The sequence below is a fragment of the Felis catus genome, chromosome D1 (assembly GCF_018350175.1).
Source record: "Felis catus isolate Fca126 chromosome D1, F.catus_Fca126_mat1.0, whole genome shotgun sequence".
In the NCBI taxonomy this organism is placed as follows: domain Eukaryota; kingdom Metazoa; phylum Chordata; class Mammalia; order Carnivora; family Felidae; genus Felis; species Felis catus.
Genome location: NC_058377.1, coordinates 94,601,946 through 94,618,363, shown reverse-complemented (window position 1 = coordinate 94,618,363; position 16,418 = coordinate 94,601,946). Strand labels below are relative to the sequence as shown.

The window sequence follows — 16,418 nt, the reverse complement described above, 5'->3', positions numbered from 1 at the left end:
ACTTAGCAATATGTGGTCCAGTGAGACCACATATACAAGCAGATTCCTTAATCTCACAAGTCAAGGCAATAGAATGGAAAAACACTCTAAGTAAATGAATTAATCCATCTATCCATTCAGAAGCTGTTTATTGAGTCCTGTTTGCACAGTTTCCAGGACACACAGCGTGAGTGGACTCACACATAATTCCAAGAGAGGACAATTCTGAAGGAGTGAAGGCAATTCATTAGCTAATTTCCAAATACAAGGTATCAGGAGAGATTTATATTCACTGCGGTGTGTGTACAAAGTCTGGAAGTGCGTGCTCTCTATTTGTTAAAGTGATTTTGGTTAATGTTGCTAATTGTTTTTTGGCTCCTATCTCATAGAGGCTGTTCAGGAGGTCATAAACACCTTAGGGATGAAAGTCCCCTCCCTTTCTTTAAGGGACACTAAAAATGGAAAGATTAGATTGTATTTTTTTTTTAATGTTCCTGACTTAAGTCTGATAACCAGTGAGGGAAAAACAAGTGCTATCAATTATTACATAGGAGAAGAACGGGAATTTCTAGTAAAGATGTCTTCAGAAAAAAAATAAAGAATGACTTTTCTTCTACCTGAGTGAGACGTTTAGCCATAGTATCCAACACTTTGTGGTTTCTCTAATAACAATTTAAAGGAAGGTAGTTTACCTTCTCCTAGAGTTTAAAACAAAAACTGGCCCCCGTGTGCAGTATTATTTCTCCTTGAAAAAATTATTACATATTTCATTGAAAACTTCTTAGCCTTAATTACATATTAGCTAGGGTGGTAATAAACAAGCTGACCATTAATAAAAACCTTTATTTAGCACTGGATATTGACTGCTGCTTATGCTAGTATCAGGGCCAGAGATGGAATCCTGGGGTCCTGGAGTCTAGCCATTCTCTCTCTTCTTGTTAAATCATACTTGGCTCTGATGTGAGTGTAAGATGTTGGGCAGATGTTATCAAATATGCTTCAATGAGAGGGGATCATAAAGCTCTTAAGTCATTTATCCTTCTAAATGTCAAGTAACTAAATTGATATTCCCATCTGCTTAAAACCTTACTGGGAAGAAAGGAAAATGAGGAATGGAAATTCTAATTTTCTTTCAAAATGACTTCAGTGTGTTATCATGCCAGGGACATCTATTTTTGATGTTTCAAGTTTAGAAAAGAGGGATAGATAACTTTAGCGACTCTTTCAAATTTTATTTCTTTGAAATGCCAAATAATTATGTGCATTCTCTATGCCCATGATTGAGAGCAACAGCATTGTCCTTTAAAGAAAAAAGTGATAAAATGTTAGGTTAAAAATGGCAACCGTTCTGCCATTGTTGTGATTTCTTTACATAGTTGCCTTTCTTTCTTTTTCATTATCACAGCTGAGAGACCCTCTTTTTTCTTGCCTCTGCCTTCCCTACCAGCATGACCTCAATTTTCATAGCTGGGTGTGAATTCTAAAGTCTGTCAACCATCCTCCAAGTTTATGCAACAAATAATTAAGAAATGTAGATGTGCCCAGCATTTTACGTTTACATATTTATATATTGCATCTTTTGTAAATAAGATGTAATATGTAAATACGTGTTTATCTATGTATATACTGCATTTAATTACAAATTATATATTGTGTATTTTCAGTGTTAAAAGGATAGAGACCAAATCACTGAGACAATTATTGCTGGCATCCAAGAAAGTGCTTAGAGCTAATGCATATTAAGTAATTGCCATAAGCTAAACACTACTCTAAGTGATTAAGCTTTGCGTTAACTCTTTTAGTACCCTAACACTATGAGGTTGTTAGTATCATTATTCCCATTTCACAGATGAGGAAAAATGAGACATGGGGTGTTATAGAGAGCTCTCTAAGATAACAGACCTAGCCAGTGGCAGAACAGGAATTAGAATTCAGGTCTACTGGCTCTTAGGTTTTATGTTGCTGTTGCTATATATAACAAATTAGTACAACTTCAGTGGATTAAACAATACAATTATATTACAGTTTGGAAGTCAGAATTCCATGGGTTGGGGAGTATGGGTGGCTCCATGGGTTGCGTGTCTGACTCTTGATTTTGACTCAGGTCATGATCTCACGGTTCATGGGATTGAGCCCCACATTGGGCTCTGTGCTGGCAGCACAATGTCTGCTTGGGGTTCTCTCTTTCCTTTGCACTCTGCCCCTCTCACTCACATGCTCTCTCTCTCAAAATAATAAACTTCAAAAAATTTTTTTAAAAATCTGAAGTGGGTCTTCCTGGGCTAAGATCACAGTGGTAACAAAGCTGTGTTCCTTCTCAAGGCTTTAATGGATAATTCATTCCCGTTCCAGCTTCCAGAGGCCATTGCTTTCCTTGGTTCATGTTCTTTTCCTCTCTTTACAGCCAGCAACAGCAATGTCAAGTTGAGTTGTTCTTATTTTACCAGCTTTCTGGTTTTCTCTGCGTATTCCTTCTTCCGCTTTATAGGATCCATGTGATTATATTGGGTCCACACAAACAACCTAGGATAACCTGACTGTGTTAAAGTCAGCTCATTAGAACCTTCATTCCATCTTCAATTTTAATTCTCTTTTGTCATGTAATATAATATTCACAGGTCCCAGAGATGAGGATGTGAACCCATTTGGGGTGCCATTATTCTACCTACCATAGTGCTATGGAGTGAAGATGTGTGTGCCCTCAAAATTCATGAGTTGAAACTTAATCCTCAGTGTGAGGGTATTTTGGAGTTGGGAACTTTTAGAGGTGGTAAGGGCTCTACATTAGTGCCCATAGAAAAGAGACCCCAGAGTGCTCTGTTGTTCCTTCTGCTGTATGATGACACAATGAAAAGATAGCTGTCTATAAGCCAGGAAAAGAGTCACACCAGACCTTGAACTCCCCATCCTCCAGAACTGACAAATGCTTGTTGTCCATAAGCTACCAGTCTATAGCATTCTATTATAGCAGCCAAAATGGACTAAGACGTATAGCTTTTGCTATTACACTACATTACCTTCCTAAAGATTGCCTTAATAATATTAGCTACCTTTTATAGACCAGATTAGGTTTTATTACATACATTTACACTTGGTCCTCCCTGAAAGTAGGCAGGCTTCTCTCCTATTAACAGGTGACAAAATGGTTTCAGAGAATTGAGTCCCTTATGTATAATAAATATGAGATGTGAGCTGGGGTTTGAATCTATATCTATCTACTATTAAGTTCTTGTTCTTTCTATACTGCGCAATTTCAGCTAACTTGTCTGTTCTTGTGTTAGGATTTTTAGATAATAAAGTTATTATGACCCTTTTAAAAAGTATAGTTTTAGCCAGTCTTTCTAAAATTCAAGACCCTATTCCTTGCTTTGGTAAGAATACTTGGCTGAAATTGCTATGAAATATTCTAGTGCAAAGTCTAGTATATTAAAAGTGATAAGTGGCACTAGGTGGAGCAGATGGTTGAGTTTCCAACTCTTGATTTCAGCTTAGGTCATGATCCCATGGTCATGGGATCTGTCCTTGTGTTGAGCTGTGTGCTGAGCATGGAGCCTGCTTGGGATACCCCCCCCTTCTCTCTCCCTCCCTCTGCACCTCTATTCCTCTCTCTCTCTCTCTCAAATAAAAATAATTAGGGGTGCTTGCATGGCTCAGATGGTTGAGCATATGACTTTGGCTCAGGTTGTGATCTCATAGTTCATGAGTTCAAGCCCCTCGTAGGGCTCGCTGCTGTTAGCACAGAGCCTGATTCAGATCTTCTGTCCCACTCTCTCTCTGCCCCTCTACCACTTGCACTTTCTTAAATTAAATAAACATTTTTTTAATGAAAAAAAATTTTTGGAGGCAACTGGGTGGCTCAGTCAGTTAAGCGTCTGACTTCACCTCAGGTCATGATCTCACACTCCGTGAGTTCGAGCCTCATGTCAGGCTGTGCTGACAGCTCAGAGCCTGGAGACTGCTTTGGATTCTCTGTCTCCCTCTCTCTCTGCCCCTCCCCTGCTCATGCTCTGTCTCTCTCTTTCTCAAAAATAAATAGAAACATTAAAAAAATTTTTTTAAGTCATAGATAAAATTAGACTTTTCCCTGATGATGGAGGAAACAACACCATGTTAGGACTGCTGTCATGGTCCTTAATGATTATTGTACAGTAATGTAGAAATAGCTCTGAAGGATTGAATACATTAGGCCATCCTTGTGCATCTTGCATATTTTGTGTTTCCTTATCTGTAAAATGGGTATGATAACATCTACCTTGAAGGTTTGTAAGAATTACAAATGATAGATTTAAAGGAAACTGCCTGTTGAAAGTTTGACTCTTAATAAATGGTAGCAATTAGTGGAATTTCAAAAAATATGTCTCTGGTTGTCTTGGCTTTTTGTGATTACATATACCTCCTAATAGTATAATAATAAACACCGAAATGTTTGAAAAGACGGAATTTATCAGGTTTGGGTTAAATTGTTTTGTTTTGTTTTGTTTTGTTTTTAGAGAATGAGAAAGAGAGCACAAGTGTGAGTGAGGGGGAGAGGGAGAGAGAGAGAGAGAGACAGAGAGCGAGAGAGAGGGCTCACCTGAAGCAAGGATCCTACTTACCTGAAGCAGGGTTTGAGTTTACCTGATGCAGGACTCGAACTCACAAAACATGAGATCATGACCTGAACTCAAGTCAGATGCTTAACCGACTGAGTCACCCAGGCGTGTGTGGGTTAAATTCTTTATGAATAATTAACCATCCAGAAGGCTCAGAGGAGGGATCCAGGAAAACCATGCCAGAGACTGTCTTACTCAAGGGTTTGTGGGAAAGGCAGAGAACAGTATTCCAGAAGACCTGTGGCTCAAAACTTCTGTTTAAAGTTAAAACCCTCAGAATTATGACACCCTGTAAGACATTCCCTACTAAAGTCTAATAGCTCCTTTGATCACTGTCATTAAGCATGCAAATACCATATTGTACCAACTAAATCTTTTACCAAATCAACTCAACTCTATCATTTCTTACCCTGGAAAGGAGTCTTTTAGGTATTAAAGCATATCTGTAGGGGTGGTATATTCACTCATACCAAGCACTTTAGCATGATCTTTGACCAACTGCCGATGTCAACCTCATCCCATCTGTCCCCTGACTCTATAGGCAAATCTTAAAAAATTCCACCTTAAAGGACCTGAATGTGAGACAGGAAACCATCAAAACCCTAGAAGAGAAAGCAGGAAAAGACCTCTCTGACCTCAGCCGCAGCAATCTCTTACTCGACACATCCCAAAGGCAAGGGAATTAAAAGCAAAAATGAATTACTGGGACCTTATGAAGATAAAAAGCTTCTGCACAGCAAAGGGAACAACCAACAAAACTAAAAGGCAACCAACGGAATGGGAAAAGATATTTGCAAATGACATATCGGACAAAGGGCTAGTATCCAAAATCTATAAAGAGCTCACCAAACTCCACACCCGAAAAACAAATAACCCAGTGAAGAAATGGGCAGAAAACATGAATAGACACTTCTCTAAAGAAGACATCCAGATGGCCAACAGGCACATGAAAAGATGCTCAACATCGCTCCTTATCAGGGAAATACAAATCAAAACCACACTCAGATATCACCTCACGCCAGTCTGAGAGGCCAAAATGAACAAATCAGAAGACTATAGATGCTGGAGAGGATGTGGAGAAATGGGAACCCTCTTGCACTGTTGGTGGGAATGCAAATTGGTGCAGCCACTCTGGAAAACAGGGTGGAGGTTCCTCAGAAAATTAAAAATAGACCTACCCTATGACCCAGCAATAGCACTGCTAGGAATTTACCCAAGGGATACAGGAGTGCTGATGCATAGGGGCACTTGTACCCCAATGTTTATAGCAGCACTCTCAACAATAGCCAAATTGTGGAAAGAGCCTAAATGTCCAGGCTCTTTCCACTGATGAATGGATAAAGAAATTGTGGTTTATATACACAATGGAGTACTACATGGCAATAAGAAAGAACGAAATATGTCCCTTTGTAGCAATGTGGATGGAATTGGAGAGTGTGATGCTAAGTGAAATAAGTCACACAGAGAAAGACAGATACCATATGTTTTCACTCTTATGTGGATCCTGAGAAACTTAACGGAGACCCATGAGGGAGGGGAAGGAAAAAAAAAAAAAGAGGTTAGAGTGGGAGAGAGCCAAAGCATAAGAGACTCTTAAAAACTGAGAACAAGCTGAGGGTTGATGGGGGGTGGGAGGGAGGGGAGGGTGGGTGATGGGTATTGAGGAGGGCACCTTTTGGGATGAGCACTGGGTGTTGTATGGAAACCAATTTGACAATAAATTTCATATATTGAAAAAAAAATTCCACCTTTAAAATACACCAAAATTCGACCCCTTCTACCACCACAGCACTCCTTGGATCTACACCCTTTGTTTGTTTTTTAATGTTTATTTATTGATGTCAAGAGAGAGCACAAATGGGCAAGGGACAGAGAGAGAGCAGGAGAGAGAATCCCAAGGAGCTCTGCATTGTCAGCACAGAGCCTGACACAGTGCCCGATCTCATGAACCTCGAGATCATGACCTGATACTAAGAGACCCATTACCGACTGAGCCATCCAGGGGCTCCTATACCCTTTGATAGAGTCAGTTTCATTCATAAGACCAACTGAAGTCCCTATGGTCATTTACAAGTCTACACAGGATGTGGTCCCAGGTCACTGCTCTGGGACCTCAGGTCATATTCTTTCCACTTTCTCACTGTGCCCCAGCCACACTTATCTCCTTGCTGCTTCTCAAATATACAGGCCACAGCTGCCTCAGGGCCTTTACATTTGCTAGTCCATATATCTATAATGATCTTCTCTGTATATTTGCATGGTCGGGTCCTTCACATCCTTCTGATTTTTGCACAAACATCACATTTCCAAAAAGCCTTCACCCTATTTAAATTTATCCTTTCCAGAATTATAACTCTTTCCTGTATTTTGCCCCCATGGTACCCTGTATATTATCAAGTCTTAGACACCAATGTTATGAGATACAGCATTTGTATATATACTGCAGCAAAATAAAAAAAATTAAATTAACATGTACTTGAATGTAAGATGTACCCTAATTTCAGAGGTATTAGAAATATACAAAACAATGTGCATTTTAGGATTAACAAAATACAACTGTATGCATTTTCTTTTCTAGGATGCATATTTGTTTATTTTATTTTTTTTGAGTCAAATTCTATAATTTATTTATTTTTTTATAATTTACATCCAACTTAGCACATGGTGCAACAATGGTTTCAGGAGTAGATTCCTTAAGCCCCTTACCCATTTAGCCCATCCCCCCTCCCACACCCCTCTAGCAACCCTCTGTCTGCTCTCTATATTTAAAAGTCTCTTATGTTTTGTCCCCTTCTCTGTTCTTATATTATTTTAGCTTCCCTTCCCTTATGTTCATCTGTTTTGTTTCTTAAAGTCCTCATATGAGTGAAGTCATATAATATTTGTCTTTCTCTGACTAACTTCACTTAGCATAATACCCTCCAGTTCCATCCACGTAGTTACAAATGGCAAGATTTCATTCTTTTTGATTGACGAGTAATACTCCATTGTCTATATATACCACATCTTCTTTATCCATTCATCCACTGATGGACATTTGGGGTCTTTCCATACTTTGGCTATTGTTGGTACTGCTGCTATAAACATGGGGGTGCATGTGTCCCTTTGAAACAGCACACCTGTATCCCTTGGATAAATACCTAGTAGTGCAATTGGTGGGTCGTAGGTTAGTTCTATTTTTAATTTTTTGAGGAAACGCCATACTGTTTTCCAGAGTGGCTGCACCAGCTTGCATTGCCACCAACAATGCAAAAGGGATCCTGTTTCTCCGCATCCTCGCCAACATCTGTTGTTGCCTGAGTTGTTAATGTTAGCCATTCTGACAGGTGTAAAGTGGTATCTCATTGTGGTTTTGATTTGTATTTACCTGATGATGAATGATGTTGAGCATTTTTTTCATGTGTTGGTTGGCCATCTGGATGTCTTCTTTGGAGAAGTGTCTATTCATGTCTTTTGCCCATTTCTTCACTGGATTATGTTTTTTTGGGTGTTGAGTTTGAGAAGTTCTCTGTAGAGTTTGGATACTAACCCTTTATCTGCTATGTATTTTGCAATTATCTTCTCCCATTCTGTCAGTTGCCTTTTAGTTTTGCTGATTGTTTCCTTCGCTGTGTAGAAGCTTTTTATTTTCATGAGGTCCTAATAGTTCATTTTTGCTTTGGTTTCCCTTGCCTCTGGAGATGTGTTGAGTAAGAAGTTGCTGCGGCCAAGGTCAAAGAGATTTTTGTCTGCTTTCTTCTCTAAGATTTTGATGGCTTCCTGTCTTACATTTAAATCTTTCATCCACTTTGTGTTTATTTTTGTGTATGGTGTAAGAAAGTGGTCCAGGTTCATTTTTCTGCATGTTGCTGTCCAGTTTTCCCAGCACCATTTGCTGAAGAGACTGTCTTTATTCCATTGGATATTCTTTCCTGCTTTGTCAAAGATTAGTTGGCCTTACATTTCTGGGTCCATTTCTGGGATCTCTATTCTGTTCCATTGATCTCATTGTCTGTTTTTATGCTGGTACCATGCTGTCTTGATGATTACAGCTTTGTAATACATCTTGAAGTCCCAGATTGTGATGCCTCCAGCTTTGGTTTTCTTTTTCAAGATTGCTTTGGCTATTCGGGGTCTTTTCTGGTTCCATACAAATTTTAGGATTGTTTGTTACAACTGTACATATTTTAATTATTTATTTTGCTTGTGGTGTGTCTCCTTCCACTAGGAGATAAACTTCATTAGGGAAGGATGTCTTTATTTATTTATTTATTTATTTATTTATTTATTTATTTATAGAAAAAGAGAGTGAGAGTGGGGGGGGGGCGGCAGGGGCAGAGAGACAGGGAGAGAGTGTCCTAAGCAGACTCCACACTGTCAGCACAGAGTTCAACATGGGGCTTGAACTCACAAACTGTAAGATCACAACCTGAGCCAAAACTAAGAGTCAGATGTTCAACTGATTGTGCTACCCAGGAGCCCCTTCTTTATGACTTTATACTGTTATTTCCCCCAGCATCTAAATCATTGCCTGAAACACAGTTAATGCTTAATAAATATTTGTTGAATCAATGAATGAGGGTGATTTCTAAGGGCATTAATCATAATCTTGCCCTATGAGAATTCCCTGTATAGTATCAAGTGACAAAATAGGGTACATATAATAATAAAAATTTCCTTGCATATAATTTGTCATTTTCTCAAAGTAGCTCAACATACATTTTTTTTTTCCTTTGCATATTACCTCCATGTGTAACATGGTGTAGAAAAGAAAAGTACCTTGTCCAAGCATGGCCATGGTCAGACAAGGACTCTTAGTTTGACTCAGAGACTATCTTTTTTTTCCCCCTATATTATACATTATTGAAAGTTCCTATGGAAAAGAAGTAAACTGAATGAATTATATTTATGAATTGATTGCTGTATTGATTTACCTGGGTCAGTCTGCCAAAGTGGGCTGATACTGGTGGATTCAAGATCATGATTTACTGTGGTTGGTTGCTATAAAGTTTAACCTTTGGGCCTATCACATAAAATTGGCCAGAGAATTGATGAGATATGGTAATCATGAAGATCATCACAGGGCCAAGAAAAACTAAAGCCAGGACAGGCCTATAGGAAATGTTGGAAGCAGATTAGAAAGCAAAAGACTTATAAGAAAAATTAGATGATAGATACATAGATAGATAGATAGATAGATAGATAGATAACATATGTCTATGGGTGTATATAAAACAAAAATACATATAAATATATGTTATGGTGTAACATTATGTATAAGGAAATAACATTTTCTATACTTAAACATTTTTTAAAAGGATTTTGTAAAAAATAAAAATAAAAAAATTTAGATAGCTAAGTTCCCTACAACTTTTCCCATGCCCCTATATCTCCAGCAATAACAATGATCATTAACAATTGGTTATTACATTTTTAGACACATGTTCTAAATGAACTCACATATGTATATACACAGTATGTAACAAAAATGGTATCCTACCATGCATACATTTTCATAAATTGTCTTAATCACTGAACTGGATCTTCTTCAAGAACATAACATACTTCTTTTTAAAAACTGTTGCTTATTAAATAGTATGGTTGTATTATGATTAGTTTAGCTAGCCTGTATTATTTCATATGTGTGTTTCTCTCACTGCGTATAATACACAACTGTACATAAATATTCTTTAAATGTATATTGTTTCCCTCTTTTCAGTGTTTTCTTATGAAGTTCTCTTTCATATGTGTTTTTAGTTGTGCACTGTATATTCATTCATGTCCTGAGATGAAGGACAGAATGTACAAAAGGGAACGTAGTCAGCGGCAGTAAATGTATGTTGAACTGAGAGCAAGCTTTTTTGTTTTTTTTAACTATCATTTATATATTTGTTGGTTTTTACATCGATAAAACCTGTTTCAAAAAATTGAACAGTAAAAACTTAGATTTGGGAAACTCTGACATGTTATCCAGCTTGACCACCCCACTTTATGAAGAACCCTTCCCAGTAGACCTTTGAATCTTATCATAAGCTTCTCTCACTGTGTGACAACCTTTGGCTCCTTCATCTAAATATCTGTACCCTTTAAAAGTCAGCTTCTGACACTGCCTCTAAGAATCATCCTCTAATTGTCCCAAGGAATTAAGATGTCCCTCTAGTACTCAAAAAGCACCCTGTGTTTGTATTTATCAGTACATTTTCCAATCACTGTTGTAATTGTAGATATGTTTATCTGTTTTTTCTGCTAGATTATAAGTGGCCTCGTTGGCGGGAAATCTGTCTTCTTCACTCACTTCTCTGTTTCTAAAGGCACAAAATGATGTCTAAAGGCACAACACTTCTTTTTTTTTTTTAGTAGAAAAACCAAATGAGTGAATACATATATGATCATTTTTTCCTTTTCTTGGCTAATATGTGTGTTTGATATTTTAATACATGTATATGGTGCATCAGTTTGAGGAATAGAATGCTGGTTGGAAAGATGGTACTTAACTTTATTTTTTTTTAATTTTTATTTATTTTGAGAGAGGCAGAGACAGTGGGAGTAGAGGAGGGTAAGAGAGAGAGGGAGAGAGAGAGAGAGAGAGAATCCCAAGCAGGCTCCACACAATCAGTGCAGAGCCTGCCATGGGGCAGGAACTCACAAACTTTGAGATCATGACCTGAGCTGAAACCAAGAGTCGGAGGCTTAACCAGCTGAGCCACCCAGATGTCCCTTGGTACTTAACTTTAGATAACCCTATCCAATAAGTAACTGTGTTGTGAAAGAAGGAAGAAAGAGGTGGTTACTTTTGCAAGGAGAACTCATTTGCATCAGCTTATTGATGGAGAAGGGTAACCTGGTTTCATTCTGTTTGCTATTTCTATGTGAAACCATGCAGCTCATCTTTGCAGTATGTCTCTCATTGAAGAGTTGTCTTAAGGAAACAACTCAGCAGCTGTCAGGAGAGTGTCAAAATGACTCATTGATTTGAAGTCAGGGTGACCAATGCTAATGGATTCACCAGTTTTTCAGGGCCTCTCAGAGCTCACCTTCTTGTCACATCACGGTGGCTAACTTTGAAGTGAGGAATGCCTGTCACTGGGACCCAAGCGGTCTACCCCTCTGTCAACAGGTTTTAGCTTCTGGGATAAGTTTGTACTTTTCACGCCAATGTGTTACTAGAGCTAAGGGTTAAGAAATTCTTCTTGATGTTTTCTCCAGATAAACTGTGATGGTAAAGACATTCTCATGTAAGCAGTTGAGGCTCCATTTATGTGGGAGAATGAACCCATTCAACCAAATTCCCGGTAGTTCAACATAATCTGCAATGTTAATTATTTCTTGATTATGAAATAGCCAAGGGACCTGAAAAACCAACCAATCTTACTTCAGTGGAAATTGAAGCCCAAAGGGCTAAGAGTTTCTGTGGTCTCTCATCCAAAATCGGGTGAATCAAGGTTCAGATCTGAGATTGATACCCTTCTCACTTTGCTAGAAACAAATCCTTTCTTCTTCTTCTTCTTCTTCTTCTTCTTCTTCTTCTTCTTCTTTTTCTTCTTCTTCTTAATCAATAAGAAGTCCTGGAGATTAATATGACTGGTTGGTGAACAATTAGAATATTCAGTGGCTGGTGTAGTTCTTAAGAAAGCCATCCTAGATCCTTTTTCCCTCTTCTCCTATTTTCAGAAGCAACATAGTACAGCCTTTAAGTGTAGCAGCTCTGAAGCTAGACTGTACAGGTTAGAATCAAGGATTCATCTCTTACTAACTAGAGGAATTGAGCATGTCGCTTAATATCTCTGTGCTCCAGTATCCTCAAAAAAAAAAAAATAGTATAGTCATAGCACCTACCTCATATGGTCATTGAGAAATTTAAAAGAGTTAGTCAGGGACACCTGGGTGGCTCAGTTGGTTGAGCATCCAAACTCTTGGTCTTGGCTCAGGTCATGATCTTATGGTTTGTGGGTTCAAGTCCCACACTGGGCTCTGTACTGACAGCATGGAGACTGCTTGGAATTCTCTCTCTCCCTCTCTTTCTCACCTTCTCTCCCTTTCTCTTTCAAAATAAATAAACTTTAAAAAAAGTTAGTCAAAGTTATGTACATAGAATAGTGGCTGACACATGTTAAGCTTTCACTAAATATTTGCCTGTGCTTATCATAGGAGTGTGTGGAAATGAAATGGGAACTTCAGGTTTCTTATGTCTCCCTTCATATTTAGAGTGGGAGTGAACTCTCATTTTACTGTATATTTCTCACATTTTCATCTCCATCTCCTTTGTTCCAGGAAAATCTTAGGTCCTTTGCTAATATATGAGTTATAAAGGGATTAAAAACAATTTTAATTTTTTGAGAGAGAGAGAGAGAGGCAGAGAGAGAGGGAGATACAGAATTCAAAGCAGGCTTCAGGCTCTGAGCTGTCAGCACAGCTCTAAGGGCTTAACAGAATGTTTTCTGTATCAACATATTCATCGTGATGTCACAGAGGACTAAGGGACCCACTTTATAGCAAAAGTGGTGTGAAAGTGTATAAAATGTGTATGAATTCACTTGTACTTTCATATATCACACCACCCAGAAACTGCTGGCCTAATAGAGCAACAGACTGAGCTGTTGAAGAGACAAATGAGGAACTAAGGTGAAGATAATACCCTGTGAAGATGGAGTGTGGTCCTCTAAAACATCACATACAACTTATACCAACATCCATTATACTATGCTGTGTCTCAAGTAGGTAGAATGGATGGATCCAAGAAACAATAGGTGGGGGCTAGAAGGACTGTACTTTCCATTATTTCCAGTGATCCATTTCAGAAATTTGTGATTGACACTCTGTGGACTCTGTGCTCTTCAGGGCTAGAAGTTATGCTTCCCAAAGAGGGAAATGCTTCCCCAGCAAAAGATCCATTGAACTTTGAGCTAAGACTGCCACTCAAGTATTGTGTTCCCTTCTTGCCAAGAGACCAACAGGGAAGAGTAAATTTCACAATCCTGGTAGGGACACTTGACCTGGATCATGAAGAGGAACACTGTCACACAATGGAAGCAGGCAGAAATATGTTACACATCCACTTGGATATCTCTAAATTCTCCCTAGCCCAATATTGATGTTACATGGATAAGTTTAGTGGCCAGCTTGGGAAGTGGAAATATAGACTACTCAAGAGTGAGGGCCTTTATTCACCCCACATAGTGAGCCACCAAGACCAGCTATGAGTGAGGGAATCTATAATGGGTAGTAATGGATGAAGATAATTATCATCATTTGCAGCTTCAGGACCAGTTATAACAATGGGAACTGCAGTTCACTGTTTTTTTTCCCCAGCAGAAGAGGCCCACAAAAGCTTTGCATTGATATGGTCCAAGTGGATTTAAGAGACAAAAAAGCAAAACTGTCATAAATTCTGTGTCATGTTGCATTGATATCTCTTTTAGGACTGATAGAGTCACCCAACTGCAATTAGGTTGCTGGCTGAAAACTTTCAGTTCAGTTGAAGAAGGTTGACTAACTCAAAAATCATACCCCTTTGCAGGGTAATCTCATAACCAATTACTGATTGTTGCTGTGGTATGAAGCCTGGACCTCTCAACCTATTTTGTGATAACTCTAAAGGACTATCCTAGCTCCAGAGCTTCTGGTAGGATTGGCCAAGGCCTTAGTTAATACTGTAATGTAGTCTGATTTCTCCTATTCAGTCATGCTTATTTTTTTTTCCTTCCAGGGTTTCAGACTAAGTGCTTTTCCAATATACCTCCTGCATGCTAATCTTTGTCTCAGAGTTCCTGGGGACTTGTACCAATAATAATTCTTTTTTTTTTTTTTTTTAATTTTTTTTTTCAACGTTTATTTATTTTTGGGACAGAGAGAGACAGAGCATGAACAGGGGAGGGGCAGAGAGAGAGGGAGACACAGAATCGGAAACAGAATCGGAAACAGGCTCCAGGCTCTGAGCCATCAGCCCAGAGCCCGACGCGGGGCTGGAACTCACGGACCGCGAGATCGTGACCTGGCTGGAGTCGGACGCTTAACCGACTGCGCCACCCAGGCGCCCCTAATAATTCTTGTATAGGTGTGTATACACCTATATAAGCAGGAAACAAGATAGGCATAAGTCATTCATTGCAGTAGTAATCAAAAGAATAACATTTCATTACAAAGCTGATCTGCTCATTGAATATCCAACTATGGCACCCTCACAGTGCAGTACCATGTAACTATCAAAAAGAATAAAGATGTCTGTAAAGTATATGGAGATACTTCATATTTGTTTAATGTTTATTTCTGAGAGAGACAGACTACAAGTGGGGGTGGGGCAGACAGAGAGGGAGACACAGAATCCAAAGTAGGCTCCATGCTCCAAGTTGTCAGCACAGAGCCCAACACAGGCCTCAAACCCACAAACCATGAGATCATGACCTGAGCCGAAGTTGGATGCTCAAGTGATTTAGCCACCCAGGCGCCCTTGAGATACTTCATATTTTAAATAGAAAAAGAAAATAAAGCTGAAGAACAATGTATATAATATACAATCCTTTCATATGGAAGAAAAGGAAATTAAAATATGAAAATCATTTTCCAATTTTGACATAATAGATAATAAATAATAAATGAAAATGGCTACATATAGCAGATTGGTATGAATAAAAAGGAAAGGAAAGAGTTAACGGGACTAAAATTTTCGGAATTTTAAAATATCACCCTTAAATACATGTAAACATTTCACAATGAAACAACAAAGATAAATTTGTAAAGAAAATACAATGAATCTTAAAATTGAATTCAAATACCAAGATATAAAGCATTTTAAATTGATGACATAAACCCATAAGGGCAGTAATTGTTTCAAGGAACTGTGGAACACAGTACTGTATGCCTAATAGAATGTATTCTCAGGGGAAAAGAAAAGAAAACAATTTAGATTTTACTTAGTAGAATTATTAATCATAATTTTGATATTGAAACTGTTATGTGTGGGGCACCTTAGTGGCTCAGTTGGTTAAGCATCTGACTCTTGGTTTCAACTCAGGTCATGATCTCAAGGTTCATGGGACTGCACCCCGCATTGAGCTCTGTGCTGACAGTGTGGACCCTGCTTGGGATTTTCTCTCTCTCTCTCTCTCTCTCTCTCTCTCTCTCTCCTCTCTCTCTCTCCCCCTCCCCATCTTGTGCTGTCTCTGTCTCTCTCTTAAAAAAAGAAACTGTTATGTTTATATTGGAAAATAGAGCAAATAATTAACTGTTTTGATATCATTAGTAACAGTGGGAAAGAATATCCAAAAATAAAATAATAAAAGATATTTTGAAAAGCTCTGTAATGTTAACTTTGAATTAGAGATATCTATGAGTTTATTTGAATATATTTGAATATATATAAATATCAAATAAATATATACATGAGATATATTTTAAGTCTGTATATTTAAATAATACATAGTCTAAATATATTTTAGAGACATAAAATTAGTATAAATATGTAAATAATACATATTAAACAATGTCTATATAATTCAAATATTCCCAATTTAAAATTAACATTAATTTAATAATAATGACTATTTAAAAATTAATGTTAAATTATTCAAATGGTGTCAAGGTATCACCCCACAGAGTGTTTATTCATTACTAATTGGAAAGTATACCCTTACAATGGAAATATGTGGCCGTTACCTTGTCGGGGAAGATTCTAAGGTGACCCCCATGATCCTTGCTTCTGTGTGTTCATGACCTTATGTAATTCTCTCTCCTTGAGTGTGGGCAGGATTTGTGACTTGCTTCCTAATAAGCAGAATATGGCAAAGGTGAAAGAATGTGCGTGATTAGGTGTATGTGATTACATTACATAATACTATAATACCTGTTCTACTCAGAACTTCTTTTCTTTCA

At 38.1% G+C, this 16,418-nt stretch overlaps 2 long non-coding RNA genes across 5 annotated transcripts in view; one reads left to right on the top strand and one right to left on the bottom strand.

Annotated features, from left to right (window-relative positions):
• LOC109492102 overlaps positions 1 to 16,418 on the top strand; it is a 1,189,585-nt gene that overhangs the window by 1,079,836 nt on the left and 93,331 nt on the right. The gene's annotated exons all lie outside the window — the stretch shown is intronic.
• The window catches only part of LOC109492101, a 52,191-nt gene that overhangs the window by 34,627 nt on the left and 1,146 nt on the right, over positions 1 to 16,418 (bottom strand). For both annotated transcript variants that reach the window (XR_002736013.2, XR_002145845.3), the window contains exon 2: positions 16,203 to 16,310. This is a non-coding gene — a long non-coding RNA (uncharacterized LOC109492101). The remainder of the gene's footprint in view (positions 1 to 16,202; positions 16,311 to 16,418) is intronic.